Source organism: Patella vulgata, chromosome 6, assembly GCF_932274485.2.
Source record: "Patella vulgata chromosome 6, xgPatVulg1.2, whole genome shotgun sequence".
In the NCBI taxonomy this organism is placed as follows: domain Eukaryota; kingdom Metazoa; phylum Mollusca; class Gastropoda; family Patellidae; genus Patella; species Patella vulgata.
In genome coordinates, this window is record NC_065884.2 from 18,802,148 (window position 1) to 18,816,305 (window position 14,158).

Below are 14,158 nucleotides of genomic sequence, written 5' to 3' on the forward strand. Positions count from 1 at the left end.
ATTGTAGTCAAGGGTTTTGTTGAACCCAACTGGACCCCACTCTTCCCATATAAGTATCTATAGTTGAAACTCAACGGTGTGAATTGTAAACACCATACAATCTTGGGGACTTTCTAGGTTATATATTTTTCGAAATCCTAAATATGGACCCTTTACTTCAAGATTCGCGATTATCTGCAGGTTACTCGATTTCTAAAACACCAAATTTCACTTGTTGTATAAATCGGGTGTTCACGCTGCAGTCTAAATTCTATAGATGGCCAAGAACCATTTTCCTTAATTCAGTTTAATCAAAATATGGACTTTTATATCCTTAAGATAGTAATATAAACTATTAAAAAAAACACGATTAAGTTTAAATGACACCGTGAGCTCCATGTCCGTGGATTGAAATAAAGTATCGTTCAGGTATCGGCTAACAATCTAAGAGAGAAAAAAAAGGCATCTGGCATCATGAAATCAGTACAGAAGACAGCAACTTTAGATGACCAATTTAAATAGCTTTTGGACCACCAATACGTTATTATATTTATTTGCACGACTATATTAAATTTTTAGTTTAGTGCGTGTGGTCTGAAAGTCTCTATTTACCTATTAGTCTGGAATATTGTGACATTTCCTTGCATGTGTTTTCAGAATGTCGTCCGTCTTTGGCAAATAGACGCCCGAACTATTATAACTTATTCTTACTTTTAAATCGAGGTACCATTGTATTAAAGCGGACCCACCGATTTCATTCAACTTCAATCAAAGGCAGAAAAGTAAATTTTACTCGTGTGAACTATGATTCCCCATTGATTAAATCTTGACCACTTGAAAGTTCAATGAATCTGTAGAAAGAAATAGTCAATATTATTTTGTTACAGTTCATCATACAGATCATTGTGGTAAATAATGACTTCTGGTGGGACAAAGTTGACGAAGTTTGCCGCTTGACCAAACGTCAATATGATATTTGGAGAGGGTCAAGAATGGCGGCAAGATGAAAAGTTAAAGGAATAAACGAAAGTAGATGAAGTTGAAATAAGACGTTAAACAAATGATTATAAACTGTTTAATTCAGCGTGTACGTTATCCTTTATTATAATCTTATTAGGCGGTAGAAAAGGGGACAAAGGTCTCAATTAAAGTAACATCGTCAAGTGGATAAACTATTAAAATGATCTTTAGATCTGTGCTGTATCAAACCATACTTTTATCTCTGTGGGAATCTATATTAATCTCTATTCTCTTAAAGGGATGACGATGTAAGAATTGCAATCTCAAGAAATGTAGGATAAGTTTTTACACGGGATCTTGCACCAAGAATTTCGACCGCAATTATTTATTATTAGGCCTCCATAATTTTACGAAAACCTAGAGAGAGAGAGAGAGAGAGAGAGGGGGGGGTAACGTCCACTCGACACAAACTAGGTCATTTCGGGACTAACATATGGTTTAATTTTATTTCAATAATTCGCTTGCGCGTAGGGGTCTTTAGCAGTGGGAGGAAACCGGAGGACCCGGAGAAAACCCACGAGGTTGGACAGGCGACCCTCCTCCTTGCCACGTACAACCGGGGATTCGAAACCACGCCAGTTGACTCAATGACAGACTTTATGATACAGCGCGCGCACGCTAACCATTCAGCCATCCAACCCCCCCTTTACGAAAACCTACTTCAAATAAAAAAAAGAGTTATTTTTAGCTGATTTTGAAGGCATCCTAACATTGAATATACAGTGATTTGGAGAGAATGGAGATTATACATTCCTGAGTTTCTTTGACCAACCCAAGTTCATAAATCCTCTCTATTAGATAAGAAATATTGTCAAACCCACAGGCATTTTGAAATTTAGTTTGCAAAGATTGACCTTACTTGTTGTGGTGCCCATCCCAGAGTGACTTTACGTATTAATAAGATAAGAAGCTGTTCGACCTGCGTCCTTGTTATACACTGAACATCATAAAACCTACTCAACAATAGAAGAACTGTCGTATAATTCTTCCAGTAAAGGTTCGACTACATTAAATTGTGAATACAATTACTCATAGGATATTCTTCATTCTTTATTCTTAATATATACCTTATATCAAAATTATATTGCTATATTCTACAAAATCTCCAGTTTATTTACAGTTATCAGACATATTGACTTTGAGATGACACTTCACTGTCTTTTTATGTGGTTGTGTGTGTGTAGCGCATTAAAATGACCCCGGATAGGTGGGCTGAGAAAAACCGTTTCCCCTTTCTAGGAAACTGTGACTAGACGCTCGTACAATATTCACAATATAAAATACCAGCTGTTAGTCTCAATATTTGGTTGACATTATGTTTAACAACGGTCATTTCTTAATATCTTATTGTGGAGGCTTGGTGTCTCAGCGAGTAGGGGGTGGGAGAGCTGAGTCACTAACCACGAAGTCCTGGATTCATTCCCGATATTTTGCCAGCCTGGTCCATGGTAGCGGCTTACAAGAAAGGGTATAGTCGCCCGGGTGAGGCGTAAAACCTTCCATGCATGACGTATGCCCGTCTTCACAAGTCCAGATGATGTGAAAAAGTAAGGCGTTAAACACCGTTTGATATCATGACCTTCTTTGGTGGTGGCGGTTACAAAGATAGGTTGCTAGGCAACGAAACATACGCCCACAACAGCTAAGTCATCCGGGCAGTCAACAAGGGTTGTCGCATATTTTTTATTTTGTCAGTAAGGAGAACATTTATTAAGAGTAATAACCCAATAAGTATTTATCAGAAATTGTTAGAATTTGTTTCGATTGTTTGTCTCATGGCCTTGAACAATTTGTATTAACTTTAGGCTCTAGAGAATGCACACAATTTTTCCAAGTCCTTTGTGTATATTAGATATTAACTTTAGCTTCTAGAGCTTCTACAAGAATTTTCGAAGTGGTCAAGGGTCATAACTCTGGCAGTAATTATCGCAATCTAATTAAAATATAGATCTATATTTCGTTTCGTTTTTTATACTTTCGATGGCCTACACTACATGTAGATCTAACAAGTTATGGTGGGAGTTCACGTTCTATGACGTCAGGTACCGAGCAAGCGACATTTGACCCGATTACGTCAGTCATTCGATTAACCAATTAGCGACGGCCATGTATTTTTTATCTACTTTTGCTTTGTTTTGATTTCTATTGCCGCTAATGTCTACCCACAGTTCCGCGCAAAAAAGGTCAAACGCTCGATTTGATTGGCTGACCTCTCATTTCAAGCAGAACACGAGTTAAATAACAACGCTTCCAGATCCAAGTGTAGTAAAGACAAGTAAAATCGAAATTTTGAACTATAAAAACGAAACGAAATTGGATCTGTGTTTTAATCAGATTGTAATTATCGAAAATCGCTGAAAATCAATAGGATTCTTCGTCTCATGACCTTAAACTCTGTGTATAAATGTAAAGTCAATTGGATATTAACTTTAGCCTTTAGAGGGTCCACAAGCAATTGTGGAAGCCGGACCGACCGACGGACAACAATATTCGACCACATTTCAATGTGGGCGTATAAAAAGAGTTCGGTGATCTCCGTAAAGTGAGATCTGATTAAAACACAGATCCTATTTTCGTTTCGCTTTTTATATTTCAAAATTTCGTTTTACTTGTCTATACTACACTAGGATCTGGAAGAGTTGTTATTTAACCCGCGTTCTGGATGATGTGAGAGATTAGCCAAAGAAACGGTCTGTTACGGCGAGATTTTGGCGTGAGGTGTACGGAACTGTGAAACATCAATGTTTGATTGGTTAATAAAATGTCTGGCGTCATAGGGTCAAAAGCCGCTCGTATGATCTGTGACACGACCTTCCACTACAACCGGTCAGATCTTCATGTAGTAGAGGCCATCGACAGTATATTTTGGTTTTAATTTTTATGCATGTTTATTCATTGGTTATTGGGGATCTTTACATATTTACAAAAGAGTTAATTTAAGTCACGATAACTTAGAATACTAATACAGAGATTAAAGGAGAAACATATTCACATGTAATTCATCTTGGGCTTTAACCGAATCACACACAAATAAACTACACTACAGTCAATACAAATAATGGAAAACGACCATTGTTAACGCCACACCTATATTATTATTAACGCCTATCCAATAAAACACACACGAAACTGTTTCCTATACTATTTGTTTTGGATGACCCGGTTGAGTTTAACAGGTTCGACTACATTTAGAATAACCCCGTGGGTTCCAACGATAAACTAATATTCGTATAGTAAATCATAACATTAATTAAGACAAATCAAAGTTCCACTAGAATACCCAGATTGGTTCCGGCGGGCTGCATCAGGTTGTACTGCTAGCATCACGGAGTAAAACATAACATTAATTCAGACAAATCTAATTCGACTAGAATAATCCTGTGGGTTCCAGCGAGTTTCATCAAGTAGCGTTCATAAACGGCCGATTCCGCTCATAAAGGGTTTATCCCAGCGACATCCTAACCCTAAAAAATAACATTAGTTTTAAAAAAACAAATCCACGTGTATTTTTTCTCTGTGTTTTGTGTGTAGGATAAAGCATGAGACTGGGGTTATGCCGAGGAAAGAAAGACTGAAGAAATTAACCCGAGAAAAAGAAAAAATCCAGGCCGGTAGACCGAGGTTTTCTTTCGAGGGTTTTTCCTGAAGTCTTTCTTCCCTAGCATAACCGAAGTCGAGGAGTTTATCTTGCTTATAAACCGTCTAGGTCTACATGTACGTAAAATGAGAATATCCAGTAAGAAAAACCTTATATCATGTAAATAAAAACCTACCCTGGAAGAAAAAACCCGCTACAGGTTTAAAGAAAAACTTTAGAAGAATAACCTCAAATTCCCCAGTATATATTCCGGGCATAGAATATACCCCAAAGATCAAAGAGATTTACTGTATAGGTTTCTAAGACTAGATAATAGTTACTGCATTTGGAGGAAAAGATCAAGGATGAAACCCATGTGCGATCTCCAAGCTGGGTGTCGAATTATTGTGTCCTTGACTAAGCCCCAGTTGTAATGGAAAACGGATATTAAATTTGCAGTTTAAAAATGTGTTTATACATTATTTTATGAACCATGTGTATCATTAAGGGTATGGGTCTATGACTGTTTTATTATATAAAATTACCCAAGCGTCTCTTAAAAAAACAACCTTTTTGCAATTTACTTTAAAAAAAATATTCTATTGTTAAATAACATTTATTACAGATAGTTGACACTTGGTTAGGTGAAAACAGTTTTCCTTTCTTGTGAATTGTAAAAATATACCATGATGTTAATTTCTTTCTATAATTTTTTTAAAGACATATGTACAGAAAATATTGAAATATCGTGTGAAACATTACTGTTATTTTAAACAGCTAATAATCTAAAAATAAATAGATACGAGGTAGTGTGGCATGCCCGGGCAACTTAAGATCTCAAATTAAAGGGCAATCTCACCGTATGGGTTACTCAGGTAAGTTTAAAGTAACCCAATCCCATCTCTTTATAATATAAAGCATTGAATATAAATTACTAATATCGATACAGCTAGTAAGAACATTGTCTCGTTTTACCAGTATAAGAGTATATATTACATTAAGGTGAGACACCATTCTTAAACTATATTATTATTATACTGAAGTTCTAATGAGGTTGGTTATAAGTTTAATGTTACTATATCTCACCCATTGTACCTGAGCACCTCTGGCAATGGGATTAGTATTAAATGACCCTGTAATATACCCAGTTTAAGTAAGTTAATTTGGAAGTAGGCAGTAAGATTATTAGACCACGAAATATGAGATTTTAGCTCGTACATTTTGCTAGTCCTAATAAATCACATCTAATCCCAATAAGGAGTTGACAAGTGGCTAGCCATTATTTAGATTGTTGGGGATGTGTGGTTTACATAGGGCCAAATCCAGGAGACCAATGAATAGCCATATTCAATCAATTCCCCATAAACCAGTCTATATAAGGCGTATTGATAATACACTATAAATGATATCGTCTCTAATTTATCTCTTAGCGTCAACAATTTAGACGGGCGTGCCCTTCCGTAGTTAATTCAATATACCCTTTTGTTAATCCCACTTAATCCTTTGAGATTATTGTTATCATCTGTGATAGCTATGGATATCATGGGATAATATTTTTTTTAAAGGCGTAGCTTCCACTATAGTTGCATTCAGGGTTTCCCACATATAAGACATTTTGTTTTTAAATTTGGATTACACTGGATCATCTCCATCATTTTGAATTATAGTGTCTGCATGAAGATGTAGTAAATAGAAAAATATTCAGCATGAACTATTGATTAGATATTTCTCTTAAATATCAAAAGCATCGTATTTTTTTTTTTTTGATTTTTTTTTTTGTTGTTGTTGAAAACCATGGTAATCAGTAAGGGCAAACACCAGGCTTATATTTAACAAATTACATTCACAATTTAAATCTATTTTTGAATTTTGAAAACAAGCGTATAAGAACACAAGTAGAATTCTACTATGATTGCCTTTTCACCTCTGTAATTCCCTTCCAGATTGACTGTATTACCCAAGAAGGTCAAGTTACGACCATAAGTTATCGTGAAATTTGCCATAAAAGGGGCGGGATCAGTTCCCGTTGGCAAGCCAGTCGTTTGCTTTATTAACTGATCTGATCTAAGTTACCAGAAAATTCGAATAAGTTCATAATAAAGAAAAAAACTTGTTTATGATGTTTTTGTCTTGTAATAAAATAATGTCTAAAAATATAATCGTGTTTATCAATCATCGTCGTTCTTCACGGTGTAACTTTGGTTGTCAAGATGAATCAACTGCCAGACTCTCAAATCTAGATTTACAACGTTCAGATATTACAAATGGCCGCCATGGAGACGACAAGATGGCTGATAGAGTATTGCATATGTCAGCTGTGTTTGAGATTTAAAGAAGATATGTAAATATAATCCCGTTACATTTACAAAGCAACAAACATCTGATAAAACATCTGATATTACTGAAACGTAACCGACGCCATTGTTTTCTTTTTGAAATACCGGAAAAAGAGACTTACACCCCGGCAGCATACTTATGGCTTGTCATTTATTGTAGCCCTTAAATGATATTTTTTATAAAGCTTAAAAACATATTTTAATAATAAGCTATATAGATAACGAACTTGATACCATCATCGCACCTACGTCAAAAGTCATATTAACATGATGGATTGAATGTAATCCAGTACAACTGCATACTGCGCACATGCTGTAACAGGCCCCGCGACGTATAAATTCAGATTATAGGTCAAAAGAATACCTGATTGCGAATTTGCAGGCCATATGGAATGGGGTGTCAGCGAATTTCGGGCGCCTATTTTCATAAATCATCAATATGTTTCATGAGACAAAAAAGCTGTAAATGCCTACCTATATTATGGCCATGGAAGGCACATTACAGTTGTAAACCTGCATATACTGTGTGTGTTATTTGTACTTCAGACTGGTTCACATTAAAGTAAGATTGTTAATTTAATTTTATACGTGGTGTCTAATGCGACCAAAGACACGCCTTATGGAACCAATTTCCTTATGCGACCACAGACACTTTATAATGCAGGGACGCCCAAGTCGGATGTGTAAGCTCATGGTGAAACGGGACACATTCATGACGAAACCTATAGTCTTTTGCGACCACAAACACTCATGATGAAACCTGATGTCTGTTGCGACCATAGACACTCATGATGAAACCGATTTCCTATTGCAACAACGGACACTCGTGTCTATTGCGACCACAATCACTCCTGATGAAAGCTATTGTCTAGTATGACCAAGGCTAAAATTGTTTGTTGAATGAGAATATAAGAGGTAATGTTTTCCAGAACAACAACAACTTGTTTATTTAGATGATCAACAGATTTCTTAATAATCTCCACCCACGTGCTCTCTCTCTATATATAACAGTAAACTTATATATCTACATTGTAAACAACACGTGCCTACGGGAAACATTTTACGCAAAATTCAAACTCCCTCAGATACAATATATTATCTCATCTGGTCAAACGGAAGATATTTTTCTGAAAATGTAAGAATCATTTTGTATCCTTCCGCTACACCTGTGTAACCGGAACCAGTTGTATGATAAAATATGCCGACCACATGAAGTAACATCAGCAGGCATCTGTGGAACCGGAATAGGTTTGTCCAACTGAGAAGGCCAGACTGACCCAATGACATGCCTCAGATACACGAAGTGATCATTATATTTACAATATGTAGAGCAGACTGTGGTCTAGATTGTACTATTTTTCGTCTGTGATTTGAAATGTTCGTAGTAAAATTAGAGAAAAATTTGTAGGATACGTTACCAAATTAGTTCTCAGTTACGCTGTCTGGATCATTTTGGTATTCGATTTATTTGACATATTTCAATTTAATAAAATTGGTAAAAAAGGGGAATTAAAAAATTCTTGTAACTTTCTAGGCTCGAGATTTTCGTGCACTAAACAGGGCATGCTTACTCTTTCATTCCCCCTCATATCACCTATCATTTATTAGGAAGTTAAAATAGCCCACAGATTAAATTTTTCTGGTGAATCTCCTGCTGCTGGACACAAGCGGTATCTCTCAACCACATATCTTTGGCTTCTGAAATCCAAGTCCAGACTGTTTCTACTGTAAGTTATAGTTTGTGACGGGTGGTGTACACGAGGACAAAAATATTTACTCTTTCTAGAACATCCGATACCAGTTCTCAGGAAGTGATCTTGGTTAAAGGGGCATTATGTAAGATTAGATAAAGAGCTGGCAGTTCTCGCTATTATAGATAAAAAAAATAGATAATGAAAACAGAATATGCAGAAAATTGCAGTCAAATTGCTTCACTCTGAACCGAGATATTAGAAATTCAATTTTAGACTAGCTTAGATCGTCATTATTACCGTTGATGCGATAATAAACAAAGTCTCGATTATCTTTTTTTACGTTAGATCATCCATAAAAAAACGTATTCACTAAATCCACTAAATATCGCAGGCTAACGATGGCATCGAGGGTCGATTATGTTCTTGATAAGTTAATTAATGTCTAATTAAAAATTTAGATAACATTTAAGTCCTAAATACAGCATCAAAATTATTGATTGGAAAATACGCGTTGCAAATAGTATTCCATATAAAATGCCCTACAAGAATTATTACATTTAGGTTCCCTATTCTATATCAAAACCTCAAAATGAATGATAATCTATCCAAAATTTAGAAACAAGTCTTTTTGGTAACATTTACCAAAACTTGACAACGGAAGCCATGATGTCTATATTTTGACAGTTTTATATTCATCAATTTTTAGAACGCTCCATATGAATAATGTTGATATTAAAAAAATGAGTGTTCTTGTAAATGAAGGTCAGTGGTCTATAATATTAGGACGGTGGAGTATTTTATTACTGAACGGAATACGGCATAATTGTGTGTATGGTGATGTAAATGAAACCTTTACATATCGATATAATGTTCCGCTAATCGTTGTCAGTTTAACGATTATTCGCATAGCCCGTTTAAAGATATGAAGGGTCATTTTCACGATTGAAAAATAAAATGGCTGACCCCAACCGTGTGGTAGCAAGGACGCGGAAATCTCACACTACAGGAAACAGGAAAGCAGCTCGAAAATCTAAACTTGACTACTGTACTACATAAGGAAAGCAATAGAGAGTTGCCCCCAACTTTTATTGTTTTGTCTTTAGGTATAACCGCGATTGGGCAAGAAAGTGATCAAATTGAAATTTTCATTTATATGTGGGTGTACGATTTAAAGGGGTGTTGACAGTGAAATAGTGTATTGTAAGTAATAGAGTTTATTTTGTACTTTTGTATCCAAGGACTACTATTCTGAGCTGAAAAATAATAAGTTCAGTCTTGTTGGTGTCGAGACTTTTTCGCAACAAGATGGTGTCACTTTACCTTGCCTTTAAACAGATGGACATGCTCAAAAAGGGTAAAGTGTCAATTAATTTCAAACTAAATGAAAAATAAATTATTTCACCAGACCAACTCTCAGAAAAAAGTATTGTAAATGTTTGTTTATTTTCTGTAGATGAATAAATATGTTTACAATATCTAGTTTACATCATTTAGCTCGAGTAAATAGGCTATATACCACGCTGTATCTAATATATAACCATATATAACCACATATATCACAGTCTTAATGGCTTGTTTTTCTTACCATATGTTTAACAGGGTTCATGTTTTCAACGTACGACAAAGCCATAAATATACATTATCGCTTCCACCATCTCAACATATGTTTTACTTATATAGAAATGTTTATTTCTTTACTGTCTGTAAAATTTGACAGCAATATATTTATATTTTTATTCGCCCATGTCACTGGTAAAATAAATTTAATGTTTATTTTTATTTGTGTTTCAGATAAAGCGTTAAACCCGTGTTGTATCTCAACCAGGGAAAGAAGGATGTGTTCCTTATTTACATGGTGGCAACTGTAAGGAACTAGAACAGGGGTGTCAAACTCATTTCGATTCAGGGGCCCAATGAAATAACATTTTACATCAAGTGGGTCTGAGATATGCAAAAATGTCAAGATGAAGAAAATTTTATGGATTTATTTAACTAAAATCGTTATATATTATAATGCAATTCAATACTTTGAAATGGACCAAATTGGCCAACTTAGATATCTATGACATACAGTACAGAAGTCAGAGTCTTGCTAAAACTGGAAAACAATAATAAATGATTTCCACCGCTAGTTTCTAGAAATTATCGACACATCAGTTTGTTGAAATTTGTTCTACGGATCACATTTAAACCTTTGGCGGGTCGGATATGGCCCGCATGTTTGACACCCATGAACTAGACGAATGTGTACACAGACCACTCTCGGTAAATGTCAAATAAATATTCTGTTCTAATATTAAACTGTACGCGGAAAGTAGTTTTTAAATATACATATATACTCTAATATATTAATCTTGTAATCAGGGTTAGATTAAGCTTACATTGGGCCCATGGCTGGAAAGGTCACTCGGGCCATTGCATCAAGAGTGAAATGAAATGAAATGGGGTTTAACGTCTTATTGTTCTGCCCCGACCGAGCTAATGAAAACGGGCATACGACCTACTCTTATATAGTTTTCCAACTAAATATTCTGTTCTAATATTAAACTGTACGCGGAAAGTAGTTTTTAAATATACATATATACTCTAATATATTAATCTTGTAATCAGGGTTAGATTAAGCTTACATTGGGCCCATGGCTGGAAAGGTCACTCGGGCCATTGCATCAAGAGTGAAATGAAATGAAATGGGGTTTAACGTCTTATTGTTCTGCCCCGACCGAGCTAATGAAAACGGGCATACGACCTACTCTTATATAGTTTTCCAACTGCCAGAGGATATTTTACGTGGACGCCAATGTGTACACGGGACCTCGGTTTTTCGTCTCATCCGAACGACTATACGTTGTTCCTTGTCAGGCTCTCTGGCCTGCACCACTGATAAGAGGAACTACGTTGAAAGATCCCGATGAACATTATCGGCCAACACCGGGATCGAACACGGGACCTCCAGGTTAGCCATACAATGTCATACTCATCGAGTCGCGAGGCTTCCGGAATCAACAGTGAACAGAGGGCACAGTCCGTCACACCCACACGAATTACAATTTACTTGCCAAATTTTCCCATTGTTAAACCCTGTCGTAACATTTGGTACAGAAATTTCTTTAGAACTAATGTGGGGCCGTTTTAATATTGGGGCCCCTGGCTGAAGCCTAGTCAGCACCCCACCTCACCCCCTTAGTCCCACATGCAATTTACGTTAACAACTACGAATTATTAATTAATCAAGGTGGACGAAGTTCGTGGGAAATGGTGATTTGTATATTTAATCATTTCAATTAAATAATCCCCTCCTGTAGCCACTGGAGCCATGGTAGAATTCACTGAGTCCTCCCAGACACCATCTCAGTTATACCCACAACCCATGATCGGTCAAGATCCAGCCAGATAAGCACTATCTAGCGTTGATAGTTACTGGAAGCAACCATTTTATGTTATTATCCCCATTTATGACTGTATCAACGAACGCCTGATTTCCATAATGGTCTATTGACCACGTGTTAAGTAATAATTGCTATAGAAACAAGGGTGTATTGATAGCAGTGGACTTGTGAGTAGGTCTGATCCCCGCAAGAAAGGTCAAGGGATTCTGGCAGTGTCCAGTAAACTGTTTGAAAGAAAACAATTGTATACTACACGATAGAATGTAATCCATAACCGGATCAATGGACGCTAAGAGGGGGGGAAAGGGGAATCCAGAAATCCGTGTGGACTCTGGTGAGGTGCTTTATGCAGTTTTACTCTAATTATAAAGATACAACCATCGATATAAATGATATTGTTAGTCTCTCAAATATTATGTTTGTATAACCTGTCCAGTGCACAACATCCATCATTATTATTTATAGGCAACTGAAGCGACAGTTTAGACACGGATTTGACAATTCGAAGTTACGAACCTATCTGGTAGACCAAATGTGTGGCCTTGATGCAAATATGTCTGGTTTACCACATCATTATGCAACCAGTTTATTTTTTACGTTTACTATAAGAGGATATAAAGGTGTTAACAATAACACTAAAATCACATTGTTACACGCTTTAACATATTCCAGTCTATTTATTTCTCCCTTTACATGTAAATATCACAAAACTTCTAAAAACATACAAACGGGAAACGTTGGTTGGAAAAAATCGTAAGAAAAACATCCATGTTAACAATCTAATTCTTCCTTTTGATGCTGGAACGATACAAATAATAAAGACGGGACAGGAAAATCTACAACCCAACACAAGAAAAAAAAATATCTCTCAATAGTTACTCTTGTACACATGTGTTCCTCTACCAAGAACTGGTGACATTGAAACAAAAGTGATTGCTTACGTAATGAATTCCAGCTGGTGACGAAAGAGAATTTGTTGTCAATTATTGTCTACGTAACGTGAAATGTTTTCCGGGGACATGTTGTACACATCTGTCTCAAAACACGACTCCCCCTTCTTTGAAGAACGAAAAAATCATATGTCGTTGGAAATGTGCAACTTGTTTAATTTTTAGTCAAACGTTATCCAAAACGTTTCTAACGGTAATTAAGAGTCAAAAGACATATGGATTTCGGTAGTAGCCTTTGTTACGTTTTCGTTGACATTTTCACCGTTGTTTTAATCCAAATATGGTGCCTATTACGTCTGTAAGATTTCAGTTCCACATGTTTTAGTAGACAGTCTTTCACAATCTAAGATAGGTCGTCAGTATGAAGCAACACGCGTCATCCGTCAAAAACCGTTTGTCATTTTGAAATTTAAATTACATATCTACATTAAACAACGACAAATACCACTCGTGATGCGCCGTAGGCTAATTAAAACTATATATTATTTTCTACACGGTTATTCAGCCGGCAATCTATGAATTGGTGTAAAACAGCTATAAAATAAAACGGAACGAATTGTTACAATTTTTTAATTAGGCTATACTAGCAGCATCGCCATATATATCCGACAGTCTTGATATTCATGGATTGAGTAGGGTTTATGAACCGGGTTCGGAGAGGGGGGGGTGACGGGTGGTCTATTGGGAGGTGAAGTCCCACCCCCTCAAAAAGATATTAACAGACAGCATGATTATGTCCATTGTGTTAATCAGGTCAAGTGTTGGGTATGTCCATATATAGTAATAAACAAATTGATTTCAAAGTTGGAATGAGAGCCACAATACGTCTCACTATTAATCCTTCAGGATAAATCCGACCAAAAGTTCAAAAGATAAGTCATTTAGTTCACTTCTCCTCATTTCTGCCCGGTTCAGTTACTTCGAGCAGAAATAAAGTTCGTGGCATAAATCCGATATGTATAGGACTTGTAAATCTTAGATTGTATCCGTATAGGCCAAAAAATCCGTATCCTATGGGATAAATTTCAATGTTAACCTGAAAGGAGTTTTCCTAACAGTCCTACAGATCTAAAACTTCGAGATGAACGCAGTCCAAAGCATACCCTGTCACAACTGCCAACATCTGAGATATTATGACGAAATGTTTTGGATTTTTTTTTTTTATTAGATTTATAACAAATTTTGAAAATGACATGCGAAAGCCATTAGTGTGAGT

The 14,158-nt window shown here is 36.1% G+C and overlaps 1 long non-coding RNA gene across 1 annotated transcript in view; it reads left to right on the plus strand.

Moving 5' to 3' along the window:
• The window catches only part of LOC126824672 (uncharacterized), a 42,491-nt gene extending 31,539 nt beyond the window's left edge, over positions 1-10,952 (plus strand). Inside the window, exon 2 of the long non-coding RNA XR_008788618.1 lies at positions 10,398-10,952. This is a non-coding gene — a long non-coding RNA (uncharacterized LOC126824672). The remainder of the gene's footprint in view (positions 1-10,397) is intronic.
• Positions 10,953-14,158: the final 3,206 nt, after the last annotated feature.